Source organism: Cyprinus carpio, unplaced genomic scaffold, assembly GCF_018340385.1.
Source record: "Cyprinus carpio isolate SPL01 unplaced genomic scaffold, ASM1834038v1 S000006796, whole genome shotgun sequence".
Taxonomy (NCBI): domain Eukaryota; kingdom Metazoa; phylum Chordata; class Actinopteri; order Cypriniformes; family Cyprinidae; genus Cyprinus; species Cyprinus carpio.
In genome coordinates this window covers 451,303-467,744 of record NW_024879382.1, presented here as the reverse complement: position 1 = coordinate 467,744, position 16,442 = coordinate 451,303, and the positions used below count along the sequence as shown (strand labels likewise).

The following is a 16,442-nucleotide window of genomic DNA, read 5'->3' as shown; positions in this document are numbered from 1 at the left end:
TTCATTTAAAAGTACTGGTATATGAACAAAAGTGCAATAACATTTGGTTTGCAAACACTTAAGGTGGATTTTTACAAACACAAATAAGGTGCTTTTTTACAGCAGTGTTCCTTTTACATAGTAGCAGTTAGTCAAGTCAAGTCAAATCTGCTTTATTGTTAAAAAATTTCTTGTAAATCTTAACTTATAACATTACTGTAATTTAATTAAATATAAAACAAGCTATTTGTCACTGACAGGACATTAACATTTTTATAGAAAATATTTTATAATTTGTTATAGAAAAACAAGTTATGCTCAGAGTCCAGAGCCTCGATCATAACATTATAACAGGCACCTTGCTATTAGAGACCAGCACAATTGCGGGACCCATCGCAGCAGAGTGCGGCGCAGGACAACACTTGATGTGCGGGCAGAGACTATTAACAATTAAATTAAATCACAGTCAACCATAGATGGATTTTGTATAAATTATTTTAAGTTTAACTTTAACTTTGTAATGTAGAAATATTAAATGATTGCAAAAATGAAATAATTTAACTGCCATAGGTGGCAGCAAGTGACTGTCTAAATGAGTGACTTGAATCCTTAAATCACCTGATATGTTTAAAATGCTGATTCATTTTAATGTTGCAAATGACTGTACTATTAGCCTGATTGAATTATTTCCTGGTCTGTGTAATGCTGAGGAACAACACACTGCTGCTTGGAGATGCAGTGGTTCTTCTGTTTGTTCTATTTACAAAGAGAAAATTTGTGTCTGAAAGTTACTCAGTAACTTGTTTGTTGTACAATTGTGATCATGCAGATATTCTGAAAAACAGGATTCTTGTTTGTGTGAATGTGTGATATGCTAACTCTTATAGTAGTGTAAGGATGAAAGAACCTGAGATACTTTGATCTCCTGAGAAACAGACAATAAAAACATACACGGGCATCTTCGAGACACCCCACAGAGTGGAGGTGCAGGAGACCTCCTTCCCTTCTGGCCATTTGTTTCATTTTAAATCCCTTCACCCATGCTTCCTTCTACTCAATCTGCTCAAAATGATTACATGAAAATGTCAATGCAAGGGTGCTAACAGTCATGTCTGGTATGATTTGGAATGTCTCAGTGCAACTGGTACAATGGTCTCAATCTTACAAAAGTAGATTAAAAGATAATACAGATCCTAAGAGTTAAGAGATATTTTGCCTACTGTAATGGGAGTGCCCCTTCCCAGGGTCCTCCATGTAAATTACCTCCTGTTCCCATTGAGCTGTAAAACCACCCAGGCTTGGGACCTGAGTTAATGCAAATTCCAATTGTTAGTTCCTGTCTCCATCTCGGGGGATGTTTGTCTTGGTCTGAGGTATTTAAACGATTACAGCAAAAGGATCAGGGCCTTCTGTAGCCAGAATGAGCCCTTAGCATGAAGTGTGTCCATACACTTCATACTTATGTATTTTTCTAAAAGTCAGGTATGCATCTTTTACTCTTAGATTCACTTTTGAGAATTTGATGTCTTGTATTGATTTGATATCTCTGAATTGGCTATGTAATTGGCATAATACTGTTCTGACTGATAATAAATTGTTACATTTGGTTTACTCTAAATTACTCTGAAATTGTTTCCTCAAGTAGATTAAGTGAAGGCTATGTTTCCGCAAATCTGCGTCCAGGGTTAAGTGCATACTAAAACTCAGGCTAGATGGAGCATAGGGCACATCAGGTGAGGTTTTTAGATTTCTGACTAACCGCTTGACTTTAGTTAAGTTGTACTCAGTTGCAGTAACTATGGGGGGCTAGTCAGAGCACTGGTCATAACCGCTGGTAATTGTCTCAGCTTTAATTAAGTTGTACGTAGTTATATAACTGTCTGGGGCTAGACAGGTAGTGCTAGCATAACCGCTGATTATTGTTTGAGCTTTATTTAAGTTGTACGTAGTTAATTTTAACTATCGGGGCTAGACAAAGAGTACTAGCATAACCGCTGATTATTGTCTCAGCTTTAATAAGTTGTACGTAGTTATATGACTGTCGGGGGGGCTAGACAGATAGTGCTAGCATAACCGCTGATTTTTGTGGTGAGCTTTAACTAAGTTGTACATGGGTAACTGAGGGGGAAATAATTATTAAATTATTTTATAATAATTTTATAATATTATTATTTTATAAAAATTATTAAATAATATTAGTCATAACCTCTGACTGCTGTTGAGACTGGCGAGTTTGTGATCGTGGGGCACACGTAGAAGTACGGCCGTCGTGGGGCACCCTGAGCGACACAGATTCCTAATGAACGAGTAAATATAAAGTAAAGAGTTAAATTAGAATAATCAAATGTCAGAAGAATAATAATAATAATTAGAGACAGACAATCAACCAATTTGTGTCTGTCAACCTAAATTCGAGGTCATACTAAAATGGAGTCAGATTAGAATTGGATTTAAATTGAATAACTCTACGCGCTGAAAAGACCGAACGCCCAAGAAACCTTCAGCCAGCACCGGATACCTTCCTTTGACCGAGTGCCTGGACCTTACAGTAGGGATCCTCAAATCTAGCTTGTGAGATCCACTTTCCTGGAGAGTTTAGTTCTAACCCTAATCAAACACACCTAAGCATGCTAATCACTGTCTTCAGGGAAACAGGTCAATTTAGCTCAAAGGGAATCATTTAAGATTTTAAACACTATTAATTAGCACATTAACAAGATCTGGCTGATCACTGAGTCGGCCAGCAATTTATTGAAAGAGTATAACATCAACTCTGCAATAAATATTAAAATCCAAAATATAGTGAAAACACTATTAATTAGCACATTAACAAGATCAGCAGTTTAAGACATTAACTTGTAAGCACAAAACACGTGTGTTCCTGTAGCTCAAGTGGTAGAGCATTGCGTTAACAAGCGCAAGGTTGGGGATTCGATCCCTGGGAACACATGATTGGTAAAAATTGATAGCCTGAATGCACTGTAAGTCGCTTTGGATAAAAGCGTCTGCTAAATGCATAAATTTAATTTAATTTAATTTAAAACACAAGATACTTCTATTTTCAATATAAATAAGGCTTTATTAGATAAATCTAAGACATATAAACTAATCTAACACATAAGCACATGTACTCACATTCACACAAGGTGCAGGAAGAGAGAAAGCTAGGAAAGAATGAGTTTAAGAGAATGAAAATGTGAAATCCCAAGTTTACAGCAATTCGTAAATTTGCATAGACATGAACAACCATCAATCACTTACTTAACCCTCGAATTGAATTCCTAAATAAGATTAAAATTTATATTAAATTCAGTTCAGCTAGAATTTGGAGGTACTTGCATTGCAAGGCGGTTCCCTTTGTTGTCCTTGCAGAAAGGGGGTTTCCCGAGGTTGCTGATTGGCTGGAAGTTCAGTAGTCATGTGGTTGGACGTTGTCTGAAGATGCGGAGTTGTGGGCTGGTTGAAGTTTTAGACGGCCACTCGAGGTCGGACTCTCGAGGTGAGACACGGCATTAGGCAAAACTTAACTCAGAACATGAAACTCTCAACAGAAAAGAAAAGAAACTAAATTAAAAGAATAGAAGTAAAGTTTGACAAGACTAGGTGGCGTTTCTCCTCATGGTTTTGGAAGAGCAGCTGGCGTGTAAGCCAGAGCATGCTCAAAGAGTGCTAAAAAGCAGCGTCAAAACATGGTGGCAAAAAGGCAAAAAAAAAACCTAAAAAAGCAAAGTTTGATGGTGCCCTGAGTATTTAAACCGGGTTGTTGGACACATCCCAAATGGTGCCTTGACCAATTATAGCTCAGTGTGTTGCGATGTTTCTCTTCCCAGCTCATAAATCAAATGTTATCTTATCCGTCACATGGTTGGAATTTTCCCACTCTTGCAGAGTATAATTTTGGACATGATTTCTATAAAAAGAATATGATACTTTTGACAAATAATTAATTGGAATAAACGTTTGAAGCAAGCAGATTCAAACACACACATACTAAACATGAATATGAACCCTTAAGCTGTTCAATAGTTATTAAAAAGACAGAACATGTCAAATGTGTGGGTTACATACAGGATATGGAGTTAAGCAATGGACTGATATTCATTTATAAGTCCTTTTGTGTTCATTTTGGTGCATCTACATCTGTAAAAGACAGTTTCTGTGCCATTCTGTGGATGTAAGGACATGTTCTGTGAAGACCAGAGGTTAAACGGTCTCCTTCTCGGTTGAGAAATTCAAATATCTTGGATTCACCCTGGATAACAAGCTCACTTTTGAATATCATATAAAGGACATCCATAAACGCTCCCAACAGCGTCTGCATATTCTACGAAAATTAAGTTCCCTTTACATTGCTCCTCATCTTCTGTTACTACTGTACACAAGTATTATCCAGCCCATTCTGTTATACTGCTCCACCAGTTTTTAAACCATGCTGTCAGTCACCAACAAAAAACAAACTGAATAAAATCACACACATAGCTTCAAAAATAATACACTCCCCTACACCTAACATCTCAGAACTCAATGACAGAGCAATAGCCCGCCTTGCCCGGACAATAATAACAGACCCAGAGCACCCCCTCAACTTCCACTTCACTCTCTTGCCCTCCGGGCGAAGATACAGGACCTAACATGGAGAAGGGGTCGTTTCAAAAAGAGCTTTGTACCATCTGCAATTTCAATCCTTAATAGGCTACAAAGTTGAAACATTCACCTTCTTGTGTTTTTGTTGTTGCTGTTACATGTGTACATGTATGGATGGATGTATGTGTATTTTTTTGTTTATTTTTTTATTTATTTATTTATTAATTTTGTTGCCAGTTGTGTGTGCTGTAGTATATTTGTCATATTTGTGTACAAACATCTGATAAACATCTTCAAAAGAGTAGTTTCACATATATTACAATGCATGATGTCGCATAAAAATCTGCTGAAATTTGCTTCAACACAGTCTGGATCTTGTCCTGGGTGGGGGAAACCACCAAACAAAGTTTCTACTAATGATTTTCCTCATGTGATGGTCATGATATGCTGTGTCTTTGACCATTAATCTTGGTTACTTGCCCCAAATTTGACAATCGCCATCCTGAGTTGGGATTATCAATAAGTGTTCTTTTATTTTATTGCTGTGAGCTGCTCAAAGCTGCTAGTTGGTTAGGCTCACTTCAGACTGGCTTGTGCTAGGATGTGATTTACGAGCATCCTGCTTTCTCTGGCTTTTCTGTGGAATTCGGCTCTTTGGGTTGTTCAACCATGTTCTTGATTGAATCTTAAATTGTCTGATTCGAGGTCTGATACCCTACAACAGGATCATTAGAAAATCACAGGTAGGTGAGTTTGATCAGGGTTGGAGTCCAGATTTGAGGATCCCTGTGCTAAAGCATATATTCAATTCAAGTTCAATTCAAGTTTATTTGTATAGCGCTTTTTACGATACAAATCATTGCAAAGCAACTTTACAGAAAATTAAGTTTCTACAATATTTAGTAGTAGCTTATCAGTGATGACTGTCAGTTATGTGCATACGGCAGAAATGTTCAGAAAAAATCAATAAAAGAAGTAAAATAAACAGACGATTAACACTATTAACAGTAATTATGCAATCAAACTTATAGCAAAATGTGGTATGTCTGTATGTTGTCTCTGGGTTAGCATCATCTGAGGTCCTCTGAGGGGCTGGCATCATCTCTTCTCAGGTGTTCTGGATCCAGACTGGAGCTTGTGTAAATCCTAGTTACCACGGGATATAAATCCTGTGGCAAAACAGAGAAACAAATAGAGACATAATTAGCGTAGCTGCTGTTCCAACCAAGTAAAATTAATTAGTTTAACCCAAGCTAAAGAGCAATAATGCACATTTGATCAGATATAACTGCAGTCCAAAATTATGAGATGCATTATTTGAATGCTTGGCCAAAGAGATGTGTTCGGAAATTAGATTTAAACAGAGAGAGTGTGTCTGAACCCCGAACATTATCAGGAAGGCTATTCCAGAGTTTGGGAGCCAAATGCCAAAAAAGCTCTACCTCCTTTTGTGGACTTTGCTATCCTAGGTACTATCAAAAGTCCAGCGTTTTGTGACCTTAGGGAGCGTGATGGGTTGTAGCGTGGTAGAAGACTAGTTAGGTACGCAGGAGCTAAGCCATTAAGGGCCTTATAAGTAAGTAATAATATTTTGTAACTGATACGGAACTTAATAGGTAGCCAGTGCAGAGACTGTAGTATTGGGGTAATATGATCATATTTTCTTGACCTGGTAAGGACTCTAGCCGCTGCATTTTGGACTACCTGTAGCTTGTTTATTGAGGATGCAGGACAACCAGCTAGCAGTGCATTACAATAGTCCAGTCTAGAGGTCATGAATGCATGAACTAGCTTTTCTGCATCCAAAACAGGTAACATATTTCGTAGCTTGCCAATATTTCTAAGATGGAAGAATGCTGTTTTTGTAACATGGAAAATATGATTTTCAAAAGACAAGTTACTGTCTAATATAACACCTCTTTCAGTAATTTAGTGGGTACAGGATCTAATAAACATGTTGTTGGTTTAGATGCAGTGATAAGTTTATTTAGCTCTTCCTGTCCTATAGTTGTAAAGTTTATCTTTGGGTGCGATGGATAAAACTAAAGTATTAGACGCTGTAGAATCTACATTTGTTATTTTATTTCTGATGTTATCTATTTTATCAGTGAAGAAATTCATAAAGTCATTACTATTTAACTGTGAGGGAATATTTAGATCGGGTTAATCTAATGTTAATCTAGCCACTGTGCTAAATAAAAACCTTGGATTGTTTTGGTTGTTTTCTATGAGTTTGTGGATATGCTCGGCCCTGGCAGTTTTTAGAGCCTGTCTATAGCTGGACATACTGTTTTTTCCACGCAATTCTAAAAAACTTCCAAGTTAGTTTTTCTCCATTTGCACTAAATTCTCCATTGACTACGAGTTTCTTTCTTAAGAGAGTGGGTATTACTGTTTGTACCATGGCACAGTACGTTTTTCTCTAACCTTTTTCAATTTGATGGGGGCAACAGCTTCTAATGTATTAGAGAAGATAGTGCCCATGTTGCCGGTCATTTTGTCTAGTTCATGTGTATTTATGGGTACACAGAGCAGTTGAGATAAATCAGGCAGGTTAATTGCGAATCTGTCTTTGGTGGCTGGAACAATAGTTCTGCCCGGACGATAACGCGCGAAGCCATATAGTTAATATCATCAATACGCAGAATGCACGATACAAGGAAATGGTCAGTAACATCATCACTTTGAGGTACGATATCTATATCAGTAAGATCGATTCCATGCGATATAATTAAATCTAGCGTATGATTAAAACGATGAGTGAGCCCGGTGACATTTTGCTTTACTCCAAAACAGTTTAATAAGTCAGTAAACACAAGTCCTAATGCATCATTTGTATTATCAACATGAATGTAAAAATCTCCAAATATTAGCACTTTATCAGCGGTAACCAACAAGTCTGAGAGGAAATCTCCAAATTCTTTTAGGAATTCTGTATATGGCCCTGGTGGTCTATACACAGTAGCCAGAGAAAGAGATACAATAGATTTCTTTTGCATATCTGACAGTGTAACATTAAGCACAAGTATTTCAAATGATTTAAACCTGTATCCTGTTTTCTGAGTAACACTGAGAATATCACTATATATTGTTGCAACACCTCCCCCACGACCAGTCTGACGGGGCTCATGTTTTATAACAGTAGTTTGATGGAGTAGACTCATTTAGACTAATATAATCCTTTGGTCTGAGCCAGGTTTCAGTCAAGCAGAGTACATTAAAACTATTATCTTTGATAATTTCATTTACAAGGACTGCGAGTGATCTAATGTTTAGGAGCCCAAACTTTAAAAGTTGGTTTTGTTCATTTATTTTGCCTTTTTCTGGTTTAATCAAGATCATATTTTTTCTAGAGCCTGCATTAAATTTATATTTTGACCTCACTATTCGGGGAACAGACACAGTCTTAATAAACTGCACAGCGCAAGTACTTCTATCATTTAAGCGGGTAGAACAAAAGCCATCATAGCAGTTATTTGAGAATTGGCTTACTAGTCAAATGGAGCGTAGAGTCCTGGAGATGTTGTCCGAGAGCAGCTCCGCTCCGACTCTGCTGGGGTGCAGGCCATAAGCGCAAAAATGCCTAGGACGCTCCCAGAAAAGATTCCAATTATTAACAAAGAGCAGTTTCTGTTCTTTACACCATGACAATAACCATTCATTTAGAGCAAAATGTCTACTGAACCTTTCGTGTCCTCGTCGATACGTGGGCAGTGGTCCTGACACGATGATCGTCTACGCGGGCGTCGTGCTGCGAACCGTCTCGATCAGGCTCCTGAAGTCCCTCTTCAGCGTCTCCGTCTGCCGCTGCGTGGTGTCGTTAACCCCGGCGTGAAGCACGACCGCTCTGGGGCTCTCGTCGGCCTTCAGGATCGCGGGTATCTGCGCAGAAACATCGAGAACACGAGCACCAGGGAGACAGTAAGTGTGGACTTTACCTTCGGCTAACGTAGCACGGACGTGTTGGACGATGGAGTCTCCGACGATCACAGCGTCGCGTTCCGTCTCGCGGAGGGGAGAGAAGCGGTTCCATGTGGAGATCTCGAAGACCGGAGGGGGAGAGGAGTCGTCGCCCGGGGCCTGGCTCGTGTCCTCCGCTGCAGATGCACCCAGGGTCCGTGGTGTCCCGGCGCCGGAGTGAAGGACATCTGGGCAGATCGCGTCCTGGGTGCACCGGGTCTGTGCAGAGAAACACGGGGTGGAGGTGGTGGGACTGTTAGCAGCGCGCTGTATACTTACCCTGGACTTGTGAGCGTCAGCCCGGGAGGTTTCCAGCGCGGCTTCTCCACGGCCTCCAGCTCGAGCTGCACCGAATGCAGCTCGAACGTGTCGTCACCTGCACTCAAAGGTAGACAAACATCCGCCATTAAATCAAGTAACAGTGAGTAAAGCAATGGTAATGTGTGTGAATAGAGTATTAGCGATGCACACGGGTTTAGCGACAACCACGCTGGCGATGCTAATCGGCTATAAGCTACTAGCGGACTCGGGAAATCAAAATAAAACTGGTGATAACAAGGTGCTCTGATTGTTTGAGTTGTAGAATACGATAGAGGATATATTCACACGTTATAGAAACGAAAATGATGGTGTATAAAATAGATTTCAATAATAAAAAATTGATGATAGAGAAATAACGTGACGGAGCTCAAACTAGAGGCATACAGCAGCAACCAACAGGAAGTGTTATAAAAACAAACTCATTAAATGGCTATTTATATTTTTTAACATCATTTTGATGACATTTCTGCCCCACTGTGTGTGATGGCAGTGAGATGGGAGAGAGCGCTCAAAACTCTTCAGATCGCATAATGTAGTGAAACATTAATATAATGTAGAATCATCTTCTGTACAGAAACGAGGCGAGAACATATGAGGATTAATCATTATCTCTCTAAATGTGTGCTCTTTGGGGCTAAAGTATTAATGGAGATGTTTAAAGTAGCCACATGATCACAAATTCAATATGTGTGACCTTCTTCTATGTGAAATAATCATAAATACCAGTTTATGCTAATGAGTATGGCTTCGAAGGTCATAGTTTGAAGCTGTTAGCCCCGACTGACCCGTTTAGCTCTTGTGTCCACAGTGGAAATGTGGCTAATAATTTGTGACTGGTATTTAACTGAACAAATCAAACAAATGTTAAGTCTGGCCATGGATGTGTAATTTAACCACAGTGTGGTGATAGTGATGTCATGGAGCCTTTAGACAACCTGTGATGATGTGTTTCCAAACTTATTAGCATCATAAAACTATTTTTCATATTTTCATTTCAAGGAAAAAAAAACCATGTATTTTCAACACTGCACTTTGTGTTACCTTGGCATTAAATGACAGAAAACTGCTTTGTGAGTGTTTTTAATACACCAGCTAAGGGAGTAATGTCAAATCTGACATTTATCTCTGTTCTGACCATTGCAGTCAATGTTTAGATTTATTTTCCTCTTTTGTGAAGTCACAGAAATGCCATCATGGATTTTTCTTCTTGCAATTGTGGAAATTGAAAATAAAAATTGGATTTGTTGCAGTTTGCGTTCACCAATATTGAACTTTAGCAAGCTTTACTGTGAAAAGAGTCCATTCAGGTCAAAATCCTGTAGTGCATGTTTTTACTTCATTCTAGAACATGTACTTGTATGACAATCTGTGTTATAATGAAGAATAACATCTTTTCTAATAGACTTTCAGACTGCAGTATCAGTGAAGAAGGTTATAAAGCTCTGTCTTCAGCTCTGAGATCAAACCCTTCACACCTGACAGAGCTGGATCTCACAGGAAATGATCCTGGACCATCAGGAGTGAAGCAGCTCAGTGATTTACTACAGGATCCAAACTGTCAACTCAAGACTCTGAGGTGAGACGTGATAAAGTAATGCAAAATTATATTATATTATATTATTTGACTAATTTAATAAGGTATAAAATTTGTTGCATCAAAATTATATTATATTATATTATTTGACTAATTTAATAAGGTATACAATTTGTTGCATCAAAATGATCAAAGATGAAAGATGAGATGCTGCAGCTGCTGTTGTTTTGATGATAAATGTCAGCACAGTTTAGTTGTGTTAAAAGTTACAGGTTAAGCAGACATTTTGGGTCACTAGATGTGCTGGTGTTCAGTATTTTGGTGCCTCCATAGTTAGGGCCCGAGCACTGCAGTGTGAGGACCCTCTTGGAATTGCTCCGTTTCTTATTATTCTTCCGTTTGAAATTGCCATGGACTACAATAGAGTATTATGATATAAAATGCTTCTTCTGCTCCAAAGTGAATTGCATTTTGAGGGCCTAAACATGCTCCAAAACTCACAAAACTGCACACACATCAGAACTGGCGAATGGCTCGATAGCGCCACCTGTTAAATTTCAACGGAGTGCGCCTCAAGCTACGTTTTACGTACATGCATGAAAATCGGTACACACGTGTAGCACACCATTTTTGTGCAGTTTTTACCATTTCCATGCCTCATACTTTGACGAACTCCCCCTACAGTTTTAATCAGGTCATCTTCAAATTTGGTGAGTGTGATCATAAGACCTTTGTGATGTTAAATTGCGAAGATCTTGAGTTTTTGCCAAGGGGCATGGCCCTAGCGGCCTGACAAATTTTGATGTTTCGCCGTGAAACAGGAAGTTGCTGTAACTCAGGCAAGCAATGTCCAATCTGCCCCAAACTTCACACGTTTAATAGGTGTTCTGTCCTGAACAAACACCCATTCCCAAATTCAGTTATAGTCATAGCGCCACCTGCTGGCAACAGGAAGTGACATGGTTAACACTGTTATGGACTCCTAGGAACATATTAAAAAGTGTCAAACAAGTGTTAAATAGGCTGCCAACATGCTAGAAACATACTTATACATGCTAGCAACACTTAGCTAAGTGCTAAAGCATACTACTAATGCAGTGAAACAGGAAGTTACTGTAATTCAGGCATGCAGTGTCCAATCTGCACCAAATTTAACAAGTTCGATAAGAGTCCTGCCCTGAAAACACCTACATGCCTGTATTTGATTATAGTCATAGCGCCACCTGCTGGCAACAGGAAGTGACATGTTTAACACTGTTATGGACTCCTAGCAACATAATAAAAAGCATCAACAAGTGTTAAAAAAGGCTGGTAACATTCTAGAAGCATACTAAAACATGCTAGCAACACTTCGCTCAGTGTTAAAGCATGCTATTATTGCAGTGAAACAGAACATTATTGTAACTCATGCATACAATGTCCAATCTGCTTCAAACTTCACAAGTTTGATTAGATACCTGACCTGAAGATAGCCACATGTTCATATTTGGTTATAGTTATAGCGCCACCTACTGGCAAGAGGAAGTAACATGTTTTACACTGTTAAGCACTATTAACAACACAGTTACATATGCAATTTTTTGTGCTAATCATGCTAGAAATATTCTCAAACATGCCAGCAACACTTACTAAGTGCTAAAGCATTCTATTAATACTATGAAACAGGAAGTTGTTGTAACTCATGCATAGAATGCCCAATCTGCCTCAAACGTCACAAGTTTTATAAGAGTCTAGGCGTGAACACATCTAAAGGCCGATATTCAATTATAATTATAGTGCCACCTGCTGGCAACAGGAAATATCTTGTTTCACACTAACTTAAACATGCAATGTCTGATCTGCCCTAAACTTCACATGTTTGGCAAGAGTCCTGGCCTTAACAGATCTTAAGGCCAATATTTCAGTTATAAACATACCGCCACCTGCTGGCAACAGGAAATTACTTGATTTAAACTAACTTAAACATGCAATGCCCGATCTACCCCAAACTTCACGTTTGATATGACTCCTGGCCTGAACTCAGCTTAAGGCCAATGTTGATTTATAGTCATAACGCCACCTGCTGGCAACAGGAAATTACTTGTTTTACACCAACTTAAATATGCAATGTCCGATCTGCCCCAAACTACACGTTTTTTAACAGTCCTGGCCTGAAGACATTTACATGCCAATATTCAGTTATAATCATAGCGCCACCTGTTGGCCAACACAGACATCAGTTAAATAAAACTATCCAGAGTAGGGGTGGGTGATATGAGCTAAAATTCATATCACAATATTTTACACTGTCCAGGAAATATCAATATTATATTGTGATATGAGAAAAAAAAATTACAGGCAAAATATTTAAATCTTTCATAACTAGAAAAAGTGAGGAATTGGACATAGACCTGAGAATTATTTTTTTATTGTGCCATTTGTTTTTCTCAAAAAGTGGGGCCTGTATGAATTAAATTCAATTAAATATTGTGTGTTTGAGTTGGCCAGTGGTTCCCAAACTTTTTCTGCCGGGCCCCCTTTTGTAGAGAAAAATATTTCCAATTCACCTTCTTTTTTTTTTTTTGGTTTTTTTTGGGGGGTTTTTTTTTTTTTTTTTTTTTTGGAAACATGTATTTATTAAAAATACAGTAAACACTGTAATATTGTGAAATATTGCCAATTTAAATGATCTCTTTGAATGTTTTAACATATAGGCTACTGTATTCCTGTGATCAAGGCTGAATTTTCAGCATCATTACTCCAGTCTTTAGCGTCATATGATCATTCAGAAATCATTCTGATATGCTGATTTGCTGCTCAGTAACCATTTCTGATTATTATCAATGTTGTAAACATTTGTGCTGCGTAATATTTTTTAAATTGTACTTCGTGTCAGAGTGCTGGCGTTCATTAGAAATAGAATGGGTATCAGTTTACTGTCATGAATTTGTTGCATCCACAGCAGAAAACATCACTGAGTTCTATTTGCTTTTGTCAAATCGAGCCGCTCGCATCTGGTGTAGATGCTTAGAGCAGAAGCATGCATCGTTCATTTATATTTCTACATGACAATACAACTCTGATTCATCAAGCGCTAATGTTGAGGTCATTAAAATATGTCAGATTAATATTTTGTGTTCAATTATTTACTTATCAGGCAAGTGGCTGCATGATAAGCGGGGAAATTATACAGCGTAGTCTTTATCACCCTGCAGAGGTTTATTTTGCAAAATAATCTGCTGACTGTACACTATCCCTCAGTTTGTGAAACACTGGAGAAGGTGATTTGTGCTCTATTAGTTTGGTCTGTTACGATGCTCTGTGTTTGATTATTAATGTCTGTGTAGCACGGTGTTGCACACAGAGGACAAAAACATTCAGCTTCGACTCTTTATCGTCATTTGTGTTAGTCCAGTGTTTGGTGAATTCTGCTACATAATAATAGGAAAAGCCGCATCAAAAGATCAACTAAATATATCACTATGAATGCTTAGCTGTCACAAGCTAGTTATCTCTTTGCTAACTTTCCTCATCTTCTGCTTAAAAGCCAGAAAGATCTTGAGATTTTTGAGAATCATGAGCTTTAGCCCCTGAGTTTCTTTTAAATTTACTTTTGACTTTTGTCTTTCTTAAAAATATTTGTATATTTAAATGTTCAACTGTTTGAACTTGAACTAGAACTTTTCATTACAAACAATGTTTGATGATCTTTAAATGTTTTGTGATGCAATGCACATTGAATTGATTCCAGCTTCATCTTCTCTTCTGCAGGTTTTTGGGTCCTGCTGCAGATGAAGGCTGTCAGTATGTGACTGGAATTGTGGGTAAAAACCTGTTACTCCTGAGAGAGCTGAATCTGAATGAACAAAAACTAGGAGACACACGAGTGAATCAGATCTCTGCTCTACTGCAGGATAAACACTGTACACTCAACACACTGAAGTGAGTATCTTACATCATTTCACATGTTACATGACTAGTAATGTTACAGTCGTCTATTTTAATTCTCATTTGAGTCCAACCTCACGTTATAAAGCTTAAAAGAGCCAGGAAATTGTTTAATATAACTCTGATTATATTTGTCTGAAAGAAGAAATTCATATACATCTAGGATGGCTTGAGGGTGAGTATATCATGGGGTCATTTTCATTTTTGGGTGAACTATCCCTTTAAGTGCACAGGGGTTGGAGAAAATAATGTGAACACATTAGAAATAGCCAGTATTTTATTAATGTGTTTACCATCGTTTGTCTTTAATACAGCTTCCAACCTTCTTAGAATAGATTGATAGAACTTTTGAATAGACTTAAGTTAAATTTAGTCTCTAACTTCTGCTGTGACTGCTGAATGTGATCATGTTTACTGACTACAAACTGAGGATTGAAGACTAATTTAAAAACATTGACCACCAACCAGTAACACCTCCCTCACAGATAAACTGAAGCCCTTTAATGCTTGCTTTGATCGTATAAACACAGAAGCACATCAAAGCTGAGCCCCACACGACGACCTGCCTCTCTCTTTTTTAACCAGCGAGGTGTGCTTCTACCTGAGCAGGTGAATGCACAGAAAGTGTCTGACCCTGATGGTCTTCCTGACCGAGTGCTCAGGGTCTGCACAGAACAGCTGGCTGATGTCTTCACACACATTTTCAAGCTCTACTTGGTCCCCACCTACTTCAAAACAGTCACCACTGAACCAGGACCAAAAAACTACAACTTTGCACTCCATAAAAAATCACGCACCCACACACACACAAATAAATATATAATATATATATATGTTACCGGGTTTGTACCACAATATATATTTGTATGTTTTTGCATATGTTTATATATTTTTGTATAGTTATTCTGTTTATATTCTATACTGTATATTTTTGTGTAAGAGAGACTTGTAAAGTAAGTTGTTTTGTGATCTAAACATTTGAAAGTTGTAATGAGTGTTTCTTGTTGCTCATACAGCAGGTCAAATACACAACCCAATATCCAATAATTTCAGTTAATAATACCAAAAATACACAAACATTTCACTCTTATCCAATAGGACAGAACTGTTTTCATTGTGTTTATTAATGGGACGTGCAACAATAGTTCTGTGCTGCTGTAGCAGAACATATTCATAGTGTTTATTGATGCTTCATATCATCTCTCTGCCATCAAACAACCAGATTAATGAATGTGTAACACAACTGAACAGAACCGGTCCAGACTGGGCTTTATTCTGTGCAGGCATTGCTTCTTCAGTCTTACCTGTTTCAGAGAAATATTACTGTACTTCACATCTAAAAAAAGACAAAACTACAGTTTTATTTAGATGTGCAAAGTTGAATCTGTGTAGCAAAGCTGATCAAGTCACTGGACAGAGCAGAGCGAATGCATTTACGTTGTAGTGATGTGCAGACCAGAATCAATTTAAACACAAATACACAGCAGTCAGGACTTTTATTTTAGACCATATGTTCAGTTTTAGACAAAAGATGAAATAAGAATTATTTGACAGAAATAAAAAGATATGAAAGATTTTAACACCTTTCACACAAGATTGTTGGGAAATAAAACTTCATTGTATTTCTATCAAGAATCATATTGTACATAAATTATGAGAAGTGTAAATTATTTGATTAAATTAACAACTTATTTGTTTTTCTGTTTTGAAGACCAATTTGTGGAAATTTTCCAAAGGTATTCAGACACTCTTCCTCTGTTTTTTGTTTTATCAAGGAATTGTAACTTTATTAAATAGTTTTCTTCTATCTTCTCTCTTTCTCTCAATGTAGGTTAAGTGACTGTGGTTTGATAGATGAAGGTTGTTCTGCTGTGACTTCAGCTCTGAAATCAAACCCATCACACCTGAGAGAACTGGACCTGAGCTGGAATAAACTAGGAGACTCTGGAGTGAAAAACCTCAGTGATCTACTGATGAACACACAATTCAAGCTGGAGAAACTAGAGTTAGTATCATTATACTCTACAGCAGTTACACTGAGATTGATTTGTCAGGGTACATACTTTATTTCCAAAAATTAATGTACCGTTGTGATCTTTAATGAAAATAACTATCAATTTCCATCATAAAAACATCT

The 16,442-nt window shown here is 37.8% G+C and overlaps 1 long non-coding RNA gene across 1 annotated transcript; it reads left to right on the top strand.

The window, feature by feature from the left end:
- The first annotated feature begins 14,239 nt into the window (after positions 1–14,239).
- Positions 14,240–16,239, top strand: LOC122144902. The gene is made up of 2 exons (XR_006159917.1): positions 14,240–14,299; positions 16,137–16,239. It is a non-coding gene; the product is annotated as an uncharacterized LOC122144902 (long non-coding RNA).
- Positions 16,240–16,442: the final 203 nt, after the last annotated feature.